At 40.1% G+C, this 20663-nt stretch overlaps 1 protein-coding gene and 1 long non-coding RNA gene across 5 annotated transcripts in view; one reads left to right on the top strand and one right to left on the bottom strand.

The window, feature by feature from the left end:
• Positions 1-3940: 3940 nt before the first annotated feature.
• On the bottom strand, positions 3941-20395 carry LOC125364595. The gene is made up of 3 exons (XR_007213539.1): positions 19306-20395; positions 17823-17828; positions 3941-3951 (listed from the first exon to the last, which is right to left on the bottom strand). It is a non-coding gene; the product is annotated as an uncharacterized LOC125364595 (long non-coding RNA).
• The window catches only part of Rasgef1b (RasGEF domain family member 1B), a 35558-nt gene continuing 30105 nt past the window's right edge, over positions 15211-20663 (top strand). For 3 of the 4 annotated variants that reach the window (XR_007213538.1, XM_048364190.1, XM_048364192.1), the window contains exon 1: positions 15399-15641. The gene's annotated coding sequence lies outside the window, so the exon portion shown is untranslated. Of the gene's footprint in view, positions 15356-15398; positions 15642-20663 lie in introns of those variants that run through there. The other variant, XM_048364191.1, reaches the window with a different exon arrangement.

Consider the following 20663-nt stretch of genomic DNA (forward strand, 5'->3'; position numbering starts at 1 on the left):
CATGTAACACTTAGCATGAAGCATTCTTGCCATCATGTTTAACTCAAAAAAATGAGAGAGAGACTCTTATGACTTGTATCCCAATATATAAGTAATATAGAGGGTAGAGGGACAAGCAAAATAGCATTAAAGGAAAAAATAAATGACAGTGTAAGTGTGGTTTCCTCTAAAACACCAATGCCAGGAAAAGCAGAAAAGAGTAGGAAATGTGGTGAGGACTGATATGAATTAAAAGAGAATAAAGAAACACCAACCAAGTGTAATATAAATTTTGATTCCATTCTGGCTCAAAATATCCTTGGGAACAATTTTAGGGGGACATTTTGAAAATGTAAATGTATAGCAGAAATTAGATGACATAAGGATTGTTGATTTTTTTCAGTGATAATCTTATTGTTTACGTACATGAGAACATACAGTATTCCTTTTTGTTTTCAGAAGTTGTATTGTAAACTATTTTTAAGAATACTTACAATTTTCAAATTATTCTACAGCAACACAAAATGCAATACACATATAGAGAAGCAAATATAGTCACACTTTTAAATGGAAGTAGATGGAGGCTACGATATAAAGAATGAACTAGTTAGCTGAGTAATAAGATAATATTGGAAGTGGCACTGTGGCTCAAGTGGTAGAGCGCTAGCCTTGAGCTGAAGAGCTGAGGACCAGGCCCTGAGTTCGAGCTTCATGGCCATCAAAAAAGAAAAAAAAAGATAATTTTATCAAATTAATTAACTTTTATCATTATTTTTTCCAGATAACTTTTTTCTTGATAACTTTATGAACACAATTTGGCTTCAGTTTTGAAAGTATGAGTTTAATCTTATTAATGAGGAAACTGAAGCTTGGCGTGATTAAACAATTCATTCAAGCTCACGCTAAGCTTTGAACCAAATTCTTCCTGTTTCGTTGTGGGTGCTCTTGGCCATTACAGAACCTTACCCATGCAAACTGCAGCATGACCACTTAGGAAGTAGGGAAAACACACACACACTGGTGTCTTTCAGCTACCACACTTACTACAGTGCAAGTCCAATCTAAGTGTTTGTGTGTCGTTGCTATATGTTGTGTGCTTGTGATACAAAACAGACTCTTTGGATTCAGTCCTAGCTGCACTTTGGCTACACTTTCTACAGTTTGGCTCTGTTGCTTATTAGATGTTTGTTCTCATTTGTTGATTAGATAGTGAAAATCTATTTTTTAAAAATTTTTTTTATTGTCAAACTCATGTACAGAGAGAGGTTACAGTTTCATACGTTAGGCATTGGATACATTTCTTGTACTGTTTGTTACCTCCTCCCTCATTCCCCCATTCCCCCTCCCCCTTTCCCCTTCCCCCTCATGAGTTGTTCAGTTCATTTACACAGTTTTGCAAGTATTGCTTTTGTCGTTGTTTGTCTTTTTTACCCTGTGTCTCTCGATTTTGGTATTCCCTTTCAGTTTCCTAGTTCTAGTACCAGTATACACGGTTTCCAATGTACTCAGATAAGATACAGAGATAGTGCAGGTACACCACAGGAAGGGGATACAAGAAGATCATCAATAATAGAAGCTATGGTTTCACATGGCATGTTGAAAGTAATTACAACAATGATATAACAAGCGTTTCCGTAACATGGAGTTCATTTCACTTAGCATCATTTTATGTGTTCATAAGGGTATAGCTATTGGGCTCTCGTGATCCTCTGCTGTGACTAGCCTAAACCTGTGCTAATTATTCCCTATGAGGGAGACCATAGAGTCCATGTTTCTTTGGGTCTGGCTCACTTCACTTATATAACAAATGTTGGAGGGGATGTGGCTAAAAGGGAACCCTTCTTCATTGTTGGTGGGAATGTAAACTGGTTCAGCCACTCTGGCAAGCAGTATGGAGATTCCTCAGAAGGCTAAACATAGAGCTCCCCTATGACCCAGCAGCTCTACTTTTGGGCTTGTACCCAAAAGACCACAAACAAGAACACACTAAAGCCACCAGCACAACAATGTTCATCGCAGCACAATTTGTCATAGCTAGAATATGGAACCAACCCAGATGCCCCTCAGTAGACGAATGGATCAGGAAAATGTGGTACATATACACAATGGAATTTTATGCCTCTATCAGAAAGAATGACATTGCCCCATTCATAAGGAAATGGAAGGACGTGAAAATCTATTATATGCCAAATATTGATGTGACATGAGGGTTTTAGACAAGGTCTTTGCTTTTATGTGCTTTGTATTCTGAGTATTCTATTAGAAATTTTTTTCTTCAAATCTATTTCTAGTAGTAAGCATAAAAATGGATAATTCAAGAAACTGCCTTTTGTTAAAAATAAATTAGATGGAAGCTGTCCTGGCAATCTTCACTGCTCATTCCTCCTCATGCTTCAGGTCTTGAACAGAATCCTTCCCAGACATTCTCAAAACATGTCCGTGCAGTGGATTCCTACTGCCTGTAATGACTGCATGTGTACTGATTCCTTTGCATAATGTCTCTCTCGCCCTTCTGGATGGCAGACTCATGATGGTAGGAACCTTGTGTATCTTGTTCTCTGGATTCTCAGGAACTTTTCCAGGTCTGGCCCAGGAAATGTATCAGGAAATACTTGAAATTCAGGCAATCTACCATCCCAGTTCACCTGTACCTGAGACTTTCCCCATGGGGTATTCAACATGGAAGCCAGACCAGCCCTTACATGGAATACACCACTGGATGAGATTAACTCCAGAAATAGACCAGCTATCATTGAAGTTGAATGTCAAGTATGTATAAATCATATCTAACCTAAGGCATTTCTATGCCATAGTACATTTAGTTGTACTAGCTCTCATGTAGGTCTGAACCTCAGGGACAAGTGAACACCGATCCCTGTAGAATCAGTACAGAATCACAGACCCTGAGCTCCAGGGAAAATATTTATCCAGATTTTCTACTATCAACGAGGAGAGGGTAGGTCTCTCACCTCTGGGACTGTGTAGGCCTCTTGGATGTGAAGCTTTTCAGAACTCATTTTAAATCTAACATAAAAAGCAATCAATATGGGAAGTGACGCTGTGGCTCAAGTGTTAGAGTGCTAGCTTTGAGCTGAAAAGTCCAGGGACAGTGCCTAGGCCCTGAGTTCAAGCCCCATTACCAGCCAAAGAAACAAACAAAAAACAATCAATATGAAGTAGAATTTGGCAGCTAAAAGTGTCTTTAACATCATGTAATCCCATCCCTTTATTTTACTGTGAGGATGCTAAGAATTTAAGATAGTTTCTTTAATAGCCGAGCCAGTTATATAAGATTATTTTTATTTCCCTACTTTGATTAATCCTGGTTCATTTACTTGTAGTGTAGGCCTCAGTGTAAGGAAAAAGTGATGAAAGAGAGAGAGAGAGAAGAAAAATAGAAAAGGAGAAAGAGAGGGAGAACAAACTATTCCTGAAGAAGTTTATTTTTTTTCAAAAGAGAGAAAATAAGTTTATGAAGTTTATTTGGCGCTTTGCTTATTGAGCAAGATGTTCAAGTTGATGCTATTGCAATGTGCTTAGAAGGGTTTGTTTTGGCAGTTTTTATGTTTTTGTCTCACCAATAGAAACAACAAAACTCATATTCACTTTTGCTTTGTTCTGTATTCTGAATTCCAAGGGGGAGGCTGTGTCTATGATTAGCTTTAATGTAAGGCCATTGACAGGACTCTCCAAAAAACATCTACTTACAGATATTTTCAAAACAGTTATGTCCTAGTTCAACCATTTTGGCAGAAAGTGTGGCTTGTTAGTATCTAGGAAGTTAGGAAATTTGGATTTATGACTGTCTTTTGTAACTACTGCTAACTTAGGAAAATAGGACATTGAAAAAAAAATGTTATGAACTGCTAATAAACCAAAACAGAACTTAAGTCAAATGTTTTATTTGTGGAATATTGACTAGCTTAAGCCCATGGATATGAATTTCTTGCTGTAAGAAATGTTAAATTTGTGCTTTCCTATAGATTCCTTAGATTTATTTTCTTGTGCTTAAGAGATAAGCTCCTGAATTGTTGAATAATAGCCTGGATCAGAAAATTTGTCTTCTCTTCTCTTCCAGTGTTTTCCAACTCTGCCTCTAAAATTATCTTTATTCAGCTGTGTCTGTCCACCCACATCCTCTAACTTCAGCATAACCCAAATATACTACTTCCAATCTCAACAGCTCTGAAATAAATGGGCCATTTCGGTTATAGGGAGTCACATCTCTCAACTTCCATCTTCTTCCTATTCTTGACCACCCTTCAGAGACAGCTAATTGGGGACAATTATGGGGGTAATTGTAGATTCTAAAATTATCACTGGTTAATTCCAGGCCCTAGAAACATTAATCACATGCTAATTGTGTTAGTGAGAGAGATTTGACTTTAAAGCAGGTTTCAGTCAAGAATCAAAGCTCATTTATGTGTTAACTATGTGTCTTAATGCACTTCACTGTCTGAGAAGGGATCCACACAATCAAATCAAAAGGCAAAGACAAACTCAGTGAGAAACCTAAGAGGGAGACCAGTATAATTATCCTGACTGCCTATAGTTATTTAACAATGCAGTAAGCAGGAAAAGGGAAAACATAACTTTATCAGGACATGTTGCCATTAAACATGTCTTAAATATAAAAGTTGAAGGTTATACGATAGAGCCATGTGAAAAAAAATCCAATTTTGTTTAAAAAATGGTTTCACGTTCTTGAGAATTTTACAAAATAATAAAAAAAATGTATAGCTGGGTGCTAGTGGCTCACGTCCATAATCCTAGTTACTCAGGAGGCTGAGACTTGAGGATCACTGTTCAAAGCCAGCCCAGGCAGGACAGTACATGAGAGTCTCACTTTTTAAAAAATGTATTTCTTTATTGTCAACATGATGTACAGATGTACAGAGGGGTTATACTTTCATACATAAGGCAGTTGCGTACATTTCTTATCCAACTTGTTACCTCCTCCCTCATCCGCCACCCCCTGCACCCCCTCCTGCCCACTTCCCTCCCTGCCTGCATGAGTTGTACAGGTTTGTTTACAGCATATTGTCTTATAAGTATTGTTGTTACATTGGTTTGCCTTTTATCATCTGTCTCTCCATTTTGATATTCCCCTTACCTTCCGTAGTTCCAATACATTTGTATACAATACCCCAATTAACCACCAGAAACTGAAAGTGGCACTGTGGCTCAAGTGGTAGAGCACTAGCCTTGAGCTGAAGAGCTCAGGCACAATGCCCAGGCCCAGAGTTCAAGCCCCTCCCAAATATAAGGATCCCTGTAACCCTCTCCTAATGATCATCATGAACATTTTGGTCAAATCTGCTGTATGCCGTTTTTTGTGAAAGGAATCAAATTTTACAGATAAAATTGAATTCTCCTTTAGCTCCAACTCAGCCTTAGTGCTGCCTTTCCAGATAGCCATTGTATCAATTATGTAGTGACACAAACTAAAGTTCTATTTTTCTTGTGCAGAAAATGTATTTATTATTATGCTTTTCCTTAAGAACATTTAAATATATTGTATGGAAATGATGGGTTTATTGTTGAAATAATGAATACTCATGTGTCAAAATGAATATTTGGTTGGTAGTGGAGTTTAAACTTCACAGAATCATCCAGAAACCACAACAACACTTTCTGACAATTATTTAATATTTTTAATTGCCTAACCTTTAATTGTCTAATATTTTAATATAATAGTAATAGTCTTATAAAGGCAGTTAATTTACTATATTAAAGAGAAAAATTCTTAGGTATGTACTTTGTGATAACAGTAAATGCTAATTAAAGAAAGTGTTCTGACTGACATAATTTTTATAATGTACTTTGTGATGTCCGGTTGATAAATTAACCAGACTGTGATTACTTTGGTAATAAAGCTGCTCAAGTGTTTGTTACTTCTTAAACATTAAATGAAGAAAATGTTATTAGTGGCATTTAGAAATGTTTAATAAATGCTATTAGAGATATCTAGGGAATTCTCCTTAATCATCTTATCAAGAAGTGTTTGAAAATATTTGCTCTCAGTATTTGAAAACAAATTGTGCTTCTATAATGTCAAAGAGTTGCCTCTGCAGGAATAATTAAGCAGTGATAACATGTAGTATTTGAGTCTTGTATTATTTCCAGGCTCTTTGACAAGTAGAACATTGCTATTATCTTGTTAGCCTTGAATAGATTATTTGTTCCTTCTCACATTCAGTTTCTTCATTAAAAAATGCCTTGGTTGGTGGCACAAAAATGAGGAATAATAAAATGATCATTAATATTTCTCTATCATTTTAATATTCTATTATTCTGCTGTCTCCCTTCTCATTCAATGTCTAGGACATTGAAATGACATTTAGTCAAAACTGAGGCTATCGTCTAGAAAAATAAACAAGCTTAACATTTCAAGTATTTCAAAGTATTTCTTAATTCACTGTAAAATGAAATCATTCAAAAAGACAATAACTGCTAAAGAGAAAAAGATATACATAGAAAAATATGTTCATTTTTACTCTCAAATGTACTTTATAGACTAAAAAATATTTACCTGGGTGCTGGTGGCTCACATGTGTAATCCTAGCTATGCAGAAGGCTGAGATCTGAGGACAAGGTTCAAAGACAACCAAGGCAGACAAAATGAGGGACATCTTCTCTCCAATTAACTATCCAAATGCTAGGAGTGGGGCGGTGGCTCAAGAGGTCGAGTGGCAGCCTAGAGAGGTAAAAGCAAAACATGAACATGAGTTCTTGAGTTCAAGTCTCAGTACTATCTCCCTTAAAGGGTGAATTTCTACTTAAGACAAAATCACTTATTTAATAAAAATGAGAGGCATTAAAGATTACTGAATATTAAGCATTCAGTAATTATCTAATATAAGTCAGGTGTGGTTAAGATTACTGAATGTTGAAATAACAGTGGAAGTAATGACGTTGACCCAGATGCATTGTACATTCAAACTGATTTGTTGAATTGAAACCCTTTTGTATAACTACTTGCAGATAATAACAAGGAAGATTGGAGAAGGTAACTTAGTATGAATCATATGGTCAGTAAAAAGGATGAGCATACTCCCTTGGTCTTTGTGGTAAGGCAGAATATAATAGTTATCAACTACTACTTCTTCAAGAAGAGACCCCCATCTCATGGTACAAATACTTACTCTGTAAGAGGAAACATGAATTCACTAATGAGTGAAATAATAGTGCTTATTATTAAGGAAAAAATTTAAGTTGCCTTTCAACATTCTTGTCAAATACAGTGACTTTTTTTCTTGTCAAATACAGTGACTTCTACATCTTCTTAGGTGATTTGAAGGGATCTGAGATGGAATTTCCGATGCAGTTGTTGCATTCTTTTTGTGCACCTTTAGAATCTGGGAGATAAATAGTGACATTGGTTCTGGGCACCAGTGGCTCATGCCTGTAATCCGACCTACTTAGGAGTATGAGATCTTTGGATTGTGGTTCAAATCCAGCCTTGGCAGAAAAGCCTGTGAGACTCTTCTCTCCAATTAAACCCAAAAATCTGGAAGTAGATCTGCAGCTCAAATAGTAGAGCACTAGTCTTGAGCACAGTTCAGGGATAGTGTCAAGGGAATTAGTTTAATCCCCAGGACAGGCACGCTCGCGCACACACACACACACAGTGACAGTGATAAAGTGTCTACATGGATATGTAAAAGAAAACTTCCTGAACAAGGCAGGGATGTCCACTCCCTCCCCTGCTCTTCAACATAGTACTAGAATTCCTAGCCAGAGCAATTAGGCAAGAAGAGAATATAAAGGGGATCCAAATAGGAAAAGATGAAGTTAAACTTTCTCTCTTCGCAGATGACATGATCCTATACCTAAAGAATCCCATAGACTCTACCCCCAAGCTACTAGAGCTGATCCAAAACTTTGGCAAAGTTGCAGGATATAAAATAAACCTTCAAAAATCAACGGCCTTTCTCTATGCTAACAACCCGAAGACCGAGGCTGAAATCAGGAAAGCAACTCCTTTTGCAATAGCCCCCAAAAACATAAAATACCTAGGAATAACCTTAACCAAAGAAGTGAAAGACCTCTTTGAAGAGAACTTTAAAACCTTGAAAAATGAAATTAAGTCAGAACTAAGAAAATGGAAAAACCTCCCATGCTCCTGGATTGGGAGGATTAATATAATCAAAATGGCAATATTGCCAAAGGCTATCTACAAATTCAATGCAATACCCATTAATATCCCAACACCATTCTTTAATGAAATAGAGGAAGCAATCCAGAATTTCATATGGAACAATAAAAGACCTAAAATAGCAAAAACACTCCTAAGCAGAAAGAACAGTGCTGGAGGAATTACAATACCCAACTTCAAGCTGTATTATAAAGCTATAGTAATAAAAACAGCTTGGTATTGGCACCGGAACAGGCCTGAAGACCAATGGAACAGAATTGAAGACCCAGAATTAAACCCACAGAACTACGCCTACTTAATCTTTGATAAAGGAGCTAAAACAATAGTATGGAAGAAAGATAGCCTCTTTAACAAGTGGTGCTGGCAAAACTGGCTCAACACATGCAACAAACTAAAACTAGATCCTTATATATCACCCTGCACCAAAATCAACTCCAAATGGATTAAAGACCTTGAAATCAAAACAGGCACCCTGAAAACACTAAAGGAAGGAGTAGGAGAAACACTTGGGCTCCTTGGCACAGGACAGAACTTCCTTAACAAAGAACCTGAAAGGCTACAAATCAAAGAAAGGTTGGACAAATGGGACTGCATCAAACTCCAGAGCTTCTGGACGGCAAAGGACATAGCTCTCAAGATAAACAGAAAGCCCACAGACTGGGAGAAGATCTTTACCGGACATTCAACAGACAAAGGCCTCATCTCTAAAATATATGCAGAACTAAAAAAATTACCTTCTTCCAAAACAAAACCGCAAAGAACCAATAGCCCCCTCATCAAGTGGGCTAAAGACTTGCAAAGAAACTTCTCTGATGAGGAAATGAGAATGGCCAATAGACATATGAAAAAATGTTCTACATCACTGGCCATAAAGGAAATGCAAATCAAAACAACATTGAGATTCCATCTCACCCCAGCAAGAATGTCATATATCAAGAAAACTAATAATAACAATTGTTGGAGGGGATGTGGCCAAAAGGGAACCCTACTTCATTGTTGGTGGGAATGTAAACTGGTTCAGCCACTCTGGCAAGCAGTATGGAGATTCCTCAGAAGGCTCAATATAGAACTCCCCTATGACCCAGCAGCCCCACTGTTGGGTATCTATCCAAAAGCCCACAAACAAAATTACAGTAATGCCACCAGCACAACAATGTTCATCGCAGCACAATTTGTCATAGTTAGAATCTGGAACCAACCCAGATGCCCCTCCATAGATGAATGGATCAGGAAAATGTGGTACATATACACAATGGAATTTTATGCCTCTATCAGAAAGAATGACATTGTTCCATTTGTAAGGAAATGGAAGGACTTGGAAAAAGTTATACTAAGTGAAGTGAGCCAGACCCAAAGAAACATGGACTCTACGGCCTCCCTTATTGGGAATAATTAGTACAGGTTTAGGCAAGCCATAGCAGAGCATCACAAGGCCCAATAGCTATACCCTTATGAACACCTAAGATGATGCTAAGTGAAATGAACTCCATGTTATGGAAACAAGTGATATATCACAGTTGTAACTACTTTCAACGTCCTATGTGTATGTGTAGTTTCTATTATTGATGATGTTCTTGTATCACCTTCCTATGGTTGTACCTACACTATCTCTGTAATCTTATCTGAGTATATTGGAAACCGTGTTTACTGGTATTGGAAGTAGGAAATTCAGAGGGAATACCAAATTTGAGAGACACAGGGTAAAAAAAAGAGAAATAACTACAAAAGCAATACTTGCAAAACTGTTTGGTGTAAGTGAACTGAACACCTAGCGGGGGGAGGGAAAGGGCGGGAGGGAGGGGGGCATGAGGGAAAAGGCAACAAACAGTACAAGAAATGTATCCAATGCCCAACGTATGATACTGTAACCTCTCTGTACATCAGTTTGATAATAAAAATTTGAGAAAAAAAAGAAAACTTCCTGAAATTATTTTTTTCTACTCCTTTCTTACTTTAACGACCATTATTTGACTGACTGATCCTCACAGATCCAATGTTTTCTTTATGTCAGTTAATGAATGGAAAGAACATTGAAAAGTAAAAAATATTGGGTTTTTTTTTCAAAGATCTCTTTTTTTATTGTTAAAGTCTTGACATTTTGGGATTAGTTGTAGTCTTTTTAAAAATAATTATTGTCAAAGTGATGTACAGAGGGGCTACAGTTTCATACATAAGGCAGTGGGTACATTTCTGGTACAATTTGTTACTTCCTCCCTCATTTCCCCATCCCCCCTCCCTTCCCTCTCCCCCCATGAGTTGTTCAGTTGGTTTACACCAATTGGTTTTGTAAGTATTGCTTTTGGAGTCATTTGTCTTTTTATCCTTTCTCGATTTTGATATTCTCTTTCCCTTCTCTAGTTCTTGAAATGACCATTTCAAAGCTGACCTGGTCATTTGTCGCACCACAGAAATTTCTCCTTAGTGGTAAGGTTTATTTGCTAGTCAGTAAAGGGATTGATAGCATTGAGGATGCATTTGGAATCATAAATATCAAATTCCTCAGTCATGTTTTGGTTGTTCTTCACAGCATTGCTAGGACATTACCCTGTGGCCTCCTTCAAAGCTAGGCTGACCATAGACAGACTACTCAGGCCAGAAGTAGGAAGAGAGCATGAAACTAAAGCACACTAAGCAGTCTCTTACCCCTTAAGTTGCCAGCCTCAGGTGATGAGGAAGAAGTCATGGAAAATCCCACCAAAATGCAAAGGGAAATTAAAAGGTTTTCTCTAAAGTCTGATCCTGAGTGATTCTAACTCATGTAAATCATAACTCTTCAGCCCATTAGAGCTACATGAAAGAGAGAATCCAAAAATACAGGATGACAACACAGGAGTCTTGTGGCTTTCCATTATCTTGGTTTTGGCTTAACTATACCACTGCAGTGTTTCCTTCTCTTTTGTAAAGAGAGAAACAGAGAGGGAAAACTTTTCTTCCTCTTTCTTTATTTGCTGTGAAACAGTATTTGCTTTCCTTAATTTAGCATAAAATATTTTATCTATTTCGTTCTCTAGGTCTCAAAGTTGTTTCTTTTTAATCATTTAGCCGTTAAAAAGAATTATTGGGCTTATGTGTTCCAGAGAGGTTGTAACTATTTTTAAGATCTGGAAGTAAAGAAAATAAAAATGTGTATTAACATAGCTTGCTTAGACCCAATGTTTCTAAAATTCTATACGATTATCTTTAGGCTTGTAATTTATAAGATGCTCATAATCTTTTGTCAACATATGAGACAGGTAATGCATATCATGATTATCCTTGTCTCTGAAAGGAAGAATAACTAGGTTGTGGTCACATTGACTGTTGGTAGACAATGTGACCTGTGCCTTTGTTATCTTACATTCACAAATGGGGCTAAGGTTTCATGCCCTTTGACTATTCATTTCCATATTCCAGAGTGTCCTGAGAGAATAAATGACAGAAAAAAGTGAAAATTTAGGGGGGTTACTTGACCATTTTATAAGGCAGAGAGAGAGAGACAGACAGACAGACAGATAGACATATACACACTTAGAGTGGCAGACAGACAGGCAGGCAGACAGACAGGCAGGCAGGCAGGCAGGCAGACACAGAGAAACAGAGAGAGCTACATGTACGGGAAGGGCAACGCTGAGAAGCTGAGAAGGCATACATAATTAATGTTTTTCTTTCAATGAAGCTGTAATCTTCCCTAATACCTTTCTTCTTTAGTTTTACTTAGAGTTCTGGTGCCTGTTTCCTCCTTAACATTAAGAATTTTAGACATTTGAAGACACCTATGTTTTGTGACACTTTCATTTAAGGTTTAGAGGTCTTAAGGAAACCATAAACCACAAATAATATTAAACTGTGTCTATGAAAAAAGTCTTTGAGACAAATAATAAACTCACTTTGTAAGAAAACTGGTTCCTAGTTTAATTTAAATGCCCATGCCCTCTAGTTGTGTACATTATTTTATAACTCTTACAGTAAGTAATCAGTTTTACGGAGTTGGAAGACAGGAGCATTGGAAGCCAGGGAAGAGAGGATTAATATATGGCTTCTCCAGCTGAGTGGCCTTGGCAAGTTATTTACCTTCCTGGACCTCATTCTTTCATGCCACAAATGCAACTAACAGTACCCTTAATTCAGGATTTGAATAAGGATTAAAGATAATGTAAGTAAAAACAATGTAACACAAATATGGTGAAATATTCAACAGTGGAGGAAAGGAGTGAATGCCATCCACATGTATTACCATGGATAGATGATCAAAACCTAAGTTGAAAGCAAAGAGAAATAGAATGGGACAGACTACACAATAACATTTAGGTAAATACATCCACATGTTACCCACGTAAAACGATACTAGCATTGTTCATGAAAGGTGGATTGAAAAACACCCTAAATACAGTATGATGTAAACTAGGATTTTAGATGGGGAATGAAAGGGACTGAAACAAAAGAAAGGGCTTTGGACTTTGATCACTCATAGTACTTGCTCTAGTTTTGTGTACTTGAGGTTCAAGAGGACTAGAAGAGAAAAATAACCCTGATAAAAGAGGCTGCCATATAGTAGAAATTCAGTACAGCAGGCTATTTTTTAGTAGTGGAGTGAGGACTCAGTGGGGCTTTATTTGCATAAATTTGACTGATTCTGTTAAGCTTATCAACATTTATGAGGATAGGAGTTGAGCCCAGGGAGTCAAGACAAAAAAACTATGAAAATGTACAAAATGGAAATAATCTTTCTTCATGGTGAGAATGATTAAGACATAAATAGTAACATCAGTTACTTCTTGAGTGCTTAGCTTGTGCTAGACATACATTCATTAATTAATTCATTTATGCAACTAACGTATTTATTGAGGGCTTATGTGTTGTCACTGTTCTAGACATTGGAAAAACAGCAGGAAAAACACAGCAAATGCTAGTCACATGAAGGTTATATTCTAGAGAGAGGGGAGAAACAGCAAAATATTCAGTGTGTAAATGGCTAGGAGACTTAAGAAGAAAATAACCTCAACACAAGGCAAAGAAAGGCTGTATGGAATGGAGGTGGTTACAGTTTTAAAGAGGAGGACAAGGAAGGGATTTCATTTCAAACCTCTCATGAGTTATCTCATTTCATCTCACCACCTCAAGAAGGAGTCACTTTGATGGACGTGACATTTCTGAAAGTCCTTCACGGTCTTGCAGAAGGTTGAGTAGGTATGTGACAGAGGGTTAGGGTTCAGGATAGCTTGTCTACATTAGTGTCTCTAAGGGCTCCTCGGGGAGCTGCCAGGAAGGGGGACAGGAATGTGGCATGGGAACAAACATTCCACATCAATATCATCATGGTATCCATTTTACATTTTGAGAAATCTAAAATAAATATCTTTTCGTGTGTGTGTGTGTGTGTGTGTGTGTGTGTGTGTGTGTTTGGGGGTTGCGAACAGTAAAATGGATCATGGTCTTCTCCATGATGGGGGGAGTGTACCTAGAAGTTACAGAGAGTATTTTCATTTAGAAATCCCGATCCTATCCAGTCCTTCTAATTCTTTGTTACAAGACCAGTCACCTCAAGTATATAAGTGATTTGCCTGAGGTATCATGGCCTGTTTGTTACAGACCCAGGAGGGAAAAACTGAGCATTGCAACCAGGGCAGTGGGACTGGCCCTCACCCACAGCTTCTTTTTTAAATTGTTAGGGCCCAGGCTAAGACAAAGGCTCAAGTCTGTGAGAATAGACTACAGAGAGAATTATTTACAGGAGGCAGTATGATAAAGAGTAGCAGAGGAGGTGGAGATGAGGTATCAGCTAAGCACAGGCAAGGCGAGCTTCAGGGTGGTTCTTTCCATTCCAGGCAGAAAAAGAGATGTAGAGACCATGCAAAAGGAGCAAGGCTTTTCTACCTCAATTCTACACAGGGCTGGGAATTTGGCCTAGTGGCAAAGAGGGCTGGGAATAATTCTCCACATAGCATGTAGGATAGGCACTAATAGTGCTGCTTTATATATCAACCGAAGAAGCTCAGGAAAAAACAGAAAACAAATAAACAAAAGCCCCTACTTACTCAGGGTCACAAGTCTGGCAAGATAAGTCTCCAGATCATGTTAATTTTTGTGTGTTTATAGTTCTCCCATCATTTACCCCCTCAGTTTTTTTTAATATGTACAAGGTGAAATATTAAGGTTTTTACCTCTTTGACCACCATTCCCTAAAATGGCTATCAAGTATCCAAGGATAGTGTTTAAGTATGTGGTTACCATGACAACACAACCTTCACCCAGGACCAGCTAGCCTCCTTGCCTTGCTTCACAGTAAGTATCCTGTTTCCGAGCAGGCTCCTTTCTTTTGTGGAACTTCTAAGCGGTGTAATTTTACATCTTGATTGGGTGGTTATTTGCTTCACGTTTGTTCTCCTCTAGCTCGGCGTGCCTCATAATGGCAGGGACGGGCCTGCTTGTGCCTTGGACGTGCCCCCAGCGTTTTGCACAATACTCAGCACTCGGGCTCTCTCCAGGCATACTTGCTGAGCCAGTGTTCTGTGGTTCCTTTCAAGCTCCCTTCGGAGCGTTCCACGGACAGTAACCTGCGGCTCATAATTATGGTAATAGATACTGTGTAACGAGTCGAGCCGGTATTTACAGGTAGTACACAGGTAAATGAACACACACACGCACAAGTGCGTACACAGGACTGCACGGCCTGCCCTGGGCGGGGGCGTTCAGAAGGAAGCGCAAACCCAGGTGGGTCCACCCAACCTGCGTACTAAAGCTCACTGCACCGGGCCAGTGTTTGGTAAACCGGCCGGCAGGCACCCAGGCGATCGCGCGGGAGTCCCGGAGCCCACTGAGCCCCGCCGAAAAGTTCGGGGGGGAGGGGGGCGGGGGCGGGGGCGGGACGGCGGGGGCGGGGAGCTGAGCCGTGATTGGCCGGCGCGCACGGCGGGGGCAGGGCTAGCAGCGGGAGGCGGGGCGGTGGCGGCGGGGGCGGAGAGCTTCGCCGTAATTGGTCGGCTTGCGCTGCGGGGGCGGGGCTTGCGGCGGGAGGCGGGGCGGGGCGGGGCTGGCGCAGAAGGGGGTGTGCGCCGCGCCGGTGCGGTAGTTTCAGTATAAACAAGGGACCGGACTGGTTTGGCGGATTTTGCCGTCCCCGGCTCCCCCCCCCCACCCCCGGCCCCACGTTCCCGCGCGCTTTGCTGTTCGGGCCTTTGGTCTCAGAGGTGGGCGCGTGGAGAACAGCCAGGAGGCGGAGGACCCGGAGTCCATCTGCGGGTAGGTGGTTGGCTGGCCGGGCTTTTCTTTCTCCAGGAGGGTCCGGAGCTCCGGAGCGGGAACGGGGAGACTGGGTTGCGTGCTGCTGGGAGACCCCCGAGGTCCCCCAGACCTGAGCGGGGGGCAAGCGGGGCCCTGAGAATGCCCTTCGGCTGCGGGGTGCGCTCCCAGGCTGCGGGAGACCCGCGTCCAGCCGGCTTGGGAGCGAAGAGCCTAGCCCAGTCCCGGGGCTGGGGAGTCCCCTGGTCCACCGCCGAAGTCCCCGCGCCGTCCCGGGTCCCGACAGGTGCGGGGCGCCGAGCCTCGCGCGCCGCGCCGGGACCGGCTGGGCTGTGCCTGGCCTCCTCCGACCCCGCAGGGTCTTCCCGAGATCCTGGGAGTTGGGGGACATTGCCCGAGTTCCCGCGTCCAGGTCTGTGTTTCACTTCGGTCTTGGCGTGTTTCCTTCTCTTTCTCGGCCAGTTTCCTCTGCGTTCGTGCGTGAATGGGGTGCTGTTGATTTTTGTTGCCGGTTCCACACAATCGAGGTGTGACGCTTAAGGGACCGGGAAACAAGAGGTCATGTGCTCCCTCACGGGCTCTCATTCTGGGTTCTTCCATTCCTCGGCTCACCTGGCAAACTTGGGGGACACCTTGTCGACTTACTTATTTTTTCGAGCTCAGGTGAGCTACCCAGGAACATGGGTCCCGAAGATACTGGTAATCGGTTGGGGATGACTCGCCGCCCCGTGGGCAGACGGCACTAGGGAGACCCCTCTTATCAGGAGAGATGTGGGAGCACCTTGGTGATGTGCGAGAAAAGGCGGCAAAACGGGGGTGGGGGAAGATGGGGTGTGAGGCGCGTCCGAGTGTGTGTGCATGTGGGGTGGGGGGGGGTGTTCTCTGGAGCCTCCCACCTTACCCCACCCACAGTTCAGGCCAGGTAACGTAGCTCAGTCCCTTGACAGGAGGGCACAAGTGTGCCAACCAGCACAAGGAGACGGTCTTGGCAGCGTTTTTCTTTTCTCGGTGTGGATGTGTCGCCTTTGCAAATGAATTCGGTGACCGTGGTGTGTACGGATGAGTATACACACGTACTTGTGCATGTATGTATGTTTGGGAGAACGCGTCTCCTAGGAGTCCTTTCGTCAGCAGCGCCATGTGACAATGGTCAGGAACTGCTAGTGCGCCTAGATCTATATTTAGCAGGATGACCTCTCACAGGAAGGGTCTCATTGGTGCACAAAGGGGAAGAGTCCAGGGACCTGGGTGTCACACTCGTGAATGCTGTCTGGCACAGTCAGACTCAGATGGGGTGAATAATTATTTTTTTTCCTCCTGAGAACAGTGGCTGGAGCTTGGCATGTGATGACTGTCCCTTAATTTAAACATAGTTAAGGCTGTGGTGGGTCAGCCTATGTTAAACAAGGAGACTTAAAATACAATAGCATATGAACTTGTTTGGAGACAAGCGAGGGAATGGCTGGTCAAATGATGTTCTGAGCAAATGTAGAACTGATTTCTTTTTCTTTCTTTTTTTTTTTTTAAAGGAATATTCTTTAGCTGTTGAGGTTTTTCTAGCATAATAATAATAATGGTAGCTAATTAAGCCCCATCATGAATGGCAATGTAACATTGTTTGAGCCAATGAGGCTCCAGGACACTTGTCTGAAGTCAGGCTTCTGTCTCCCATATATTTCAAGCAGACCTGGAAGGGATGAGAACATAAGCCACCAAGGAGCAAGTTTCTTCTGTTTGTCAGTTCCTCTTTTGTTTTCCTAAAGGTGGTAATATTTCTGGCTTCTGAGCATAATGGCCAGTACTGGCCATTTGTCTAATGCAGTCTTCACTCTTTAGAATTTATTTCTCCTGTGGTATATTTTCAGGTTTTGGTGCATACTGTATTTTCCATACACTGATTCCTGAAGGTGGTATTGTCTTTTAGGGAAGAAAATCATTAGAAAAAAATTGCATTTATTGTCCTCCAGCCTAACATCTAATCTAATATATTAAGTATATATAACTACATATTTGTAAGTATTTGTCATTTATCAGAAAAATGTTTATACTGTTATTAATGTTTTGTTTATACGATCTGAAATTCACTACTAGGTAATCAAGTACAATCGACCAAATAAAAACAATTGTCTACCACACGCCTAGGGGAAAGACATGATAAAAAAAAAAAACAGAGGAGGAAGTCTGGGGGAGTGTCAGATCTCTATTGTGACACTGGAAGTCTTGGGACCAACTTTATCAGCTTCCAAAGGCTGTCTGAAAGAACTGAACTTGGGAGGGACATGGGGATGTGACAGGGCCCCATAGAGAGCACTGCCCTGGGAAGAAGATGGGAATGCAGGGTATTCTGCCTTGCTTGGGAAAACAATCAGGAATCCCCATGCAAGAACTGAGAAGCTCCATTCTGATGCAACAGAGAATACATGGACATGGCTTACATGTCTGAAATCTTAAAGAAGCAAATTGTCACATGCTGCTCATGATTTATGGATTTATTTTTGTTATTAGTGGTTGAACTCAGGTTTCTGACCAGGAAGAAGACTTGGGTTCATGCTGATTTGGAGGCTGGCAAGTCGCATGGCCTCTTTTCATATCTGCAATGCTAGACTAGACATGGAGAGTGCAGTTGGGTGGTTGACGGTCTCCTTTATCTCAGGGATAACTGCTTTACTTGTGCTGGCACTTCACATCTGCACCTTGCGTTAGGTTGGGGCAAGGAAGGGTGAAGTAGATGCTGCCATCTTCTCAAGAAATGTGAAGAAGGAAATGAAGAGAGGACAGTGAAATTCTTTCTTTTGATGGATTTATATAGGAGTTGAGTACGTCTTAAACTTCCTTTTGATTTTGTTTTTCTCTTGTGACTGAATATTATAAAATTACCAATTTCAATAAGAGTCAGAAACATTTTAACAATTGTGTTTTCAAAGTTTTAATAGTTTCTTGGCCTATTATGTGACACTGTCTACTAAAATTGTAATTTCTCCTAGCCAATCATTTTTCCTAAGTTTATTTCATTGTTATTTCCTCAGAAAGTATGTAAATATCTGCAAAGTTATTCAGTTGATTCAAATTTTATTAGGAAATCCCGGTATGAAAAGTACTTTGATAAAACATTGGCCTTTTGGAAAGGAAAACATGTTGTAGACAACAAAGGTCTTCCTACTTATCTAAAACAGAAGAATAGAATGGGAGGGATAAACTTAGTTTCTCAAGAACTTGTGACCAAAAAATAAAATAAAGTTATCACAGTAAATGTTATGTAATAAAACATGGAGAAAAAAAGTCTGAATTTTACAAATGTCCTCACTGCCAGTTCATTTCTATGCTGAGATGCATTGGGTATAGAAAAGCAAAATCTCCATATGATGTTCTGTGATATAGCATAAAATATATTTTTGATAAATGATTCATATTGTGACTGTTCTTAATGATGGGCTTTAGCTATATGACAGCATTTTAACCGATGTATGAGTTAAACAGAATTAAAAATATAGCTATTTGTTTGCACCTACCATTGTGTAAGTCCTCAGTAGTCCTTGTGGCTGGTAGTGATTGTGTTGACTTGTCAAGAAGAGGGGCACTGCCAGGATTCTAGTTCTCGTGACAGTATTTGATTAGCTAATGTTGATTTTGATTACCGAGGAGGTCATTTTTTGAATTCTTTTAGGAAAATGAAATAATTGATTCTGTCGCAGATGGGCATCTAAGGCAACAGGGAACAGGACCAAGTCTAGGCCTTCACTTGTATGGCATGAGTATTGCCACTTTCTTCCACTCAATGATGTGCCAGGATCATAACACTAATTTCTCAATATCTTTTCTTTAGAACTGAGTTGCCCTTTTAAAAACTAACACCAGCTGTTACTGCTGGAAAGCACCAGCCTTTCAAGAAAAGGAAAGAGGAGCCATCTACTGTTTAGCTCAGGAACTTCATGAGAGACAAATGTGAATACATAAAGAATATCCACTTGTCCTGGCTTTCCTCCCTGCACCATACAGTTGTATCTCTTAGGAAGATTCTTTAATGATTCTGCAAGCTTAGAGATGCTGTGAACTGAGATGCCATTTTGTGCTTTAATAATTTGCTAACAACACATCCCCAAGACAAAAAAAAAATCACAAATCTTATTTTTGTTTTTTCTCCATGGAAACCAGAGATTATATTTGACTCACAATTCCCTTATCTCCTCAATTGGGAATTAGTGAAGAATTTTTTTTAAGTAGCATCTAGGGAAGATCAAGTAAAATGTGAATTTATTTTTTGTATGGATGCCTATAAATCAAATCAGGAAATATCACTACTTTATTGTGGAGAAAGATAGGATCTTTCTCAAACACAGTAATTATCTTTTCTCCTATGACTGAGGAATCTATGAAGCATTTTGAACTCAGTTTTAAAGAATGTCCTTATCTTGGAATTTCTGTCTGTTAATATGCCAAAGAAGTGGGTTGATTCTGAACTGTCTACTCCATGTTCTTTGCCTCTTCTTTCTTAAGGAGGTTAGTATAGGTGTGGCATTGCAACAATTTCCATGAATGTTGTTAGAAATCCCTGTTGTCAGGGCTTCCCCTGACTAAGGAAAGATATGAGAAGATAATCTTCTCAACACTTCTGTCATCTCAAAACTACCTGTGTTTCAGATAGCAGGGGCTTGCCTTTACCTTTGACCTGTGTGCAAATCTATATTCAGAGACCTTGTATGAACATTTAATCAGCTCTGGCATGGCTAAAAGGAGGCTAGAGGGTGTACTAGCTGGAGAAGTATGTGAACACCTTCCAATTCAGATCACTGCAATTTCAAATGAGTAAAAGAACAAAAGTTGAGTTGTTGAAGCTGCATCTCACCAAAGTACAAAGTTCTATTAGAATCTAGATGGGAATTGGGAAATCAGTAATTACAAGGTTTTAAATTAAATCTCTCCCCACTAAGCAAATATGCTTTCAAAGTTCACCTGTCGGGAGGGAATTGGGGAGGGAGGAAGGTGGGAGAAAAATGAGGGAGGAGGTAACAAATTTGATAAGAAATGTACTCACTGCCTTACATATGACAGTGTAAACCCTCTGTACATCACTTTGACAATAAATGAATTAATTTTAAAAATTTCTGCTGTGATAAGGAGATGTGTGTGTGTGTGTGCATGTGTGCAGCGTTTGAGTGAATGCTAAAGTGTTGTAGCAACATAAAGGCATAAATATTGCACTCCATGATGAAATAGTATTGAATTTGTTTCACTCCTGTGTTTTCTATCTTACTGTCTTCAATTTAGAGGAAATGCTGACATGACATTTTGGTGGAGATTTATGAAGGTG

This window comes from Perognathus longimembris, chromosome 16 (assembly GCF_023159225.1).
Source record: "Perognathus longimembris pacificus isolate PPM17 chromosome 16, ASM2315922v1, whole genome shotgun sequence".
Taxonomy (NCBI): Eukaryota; Metazoa; Chordata; class Mammalia; order Rodentia; family Heteromyidae; genus Perognathus; species Perognathus longimembris.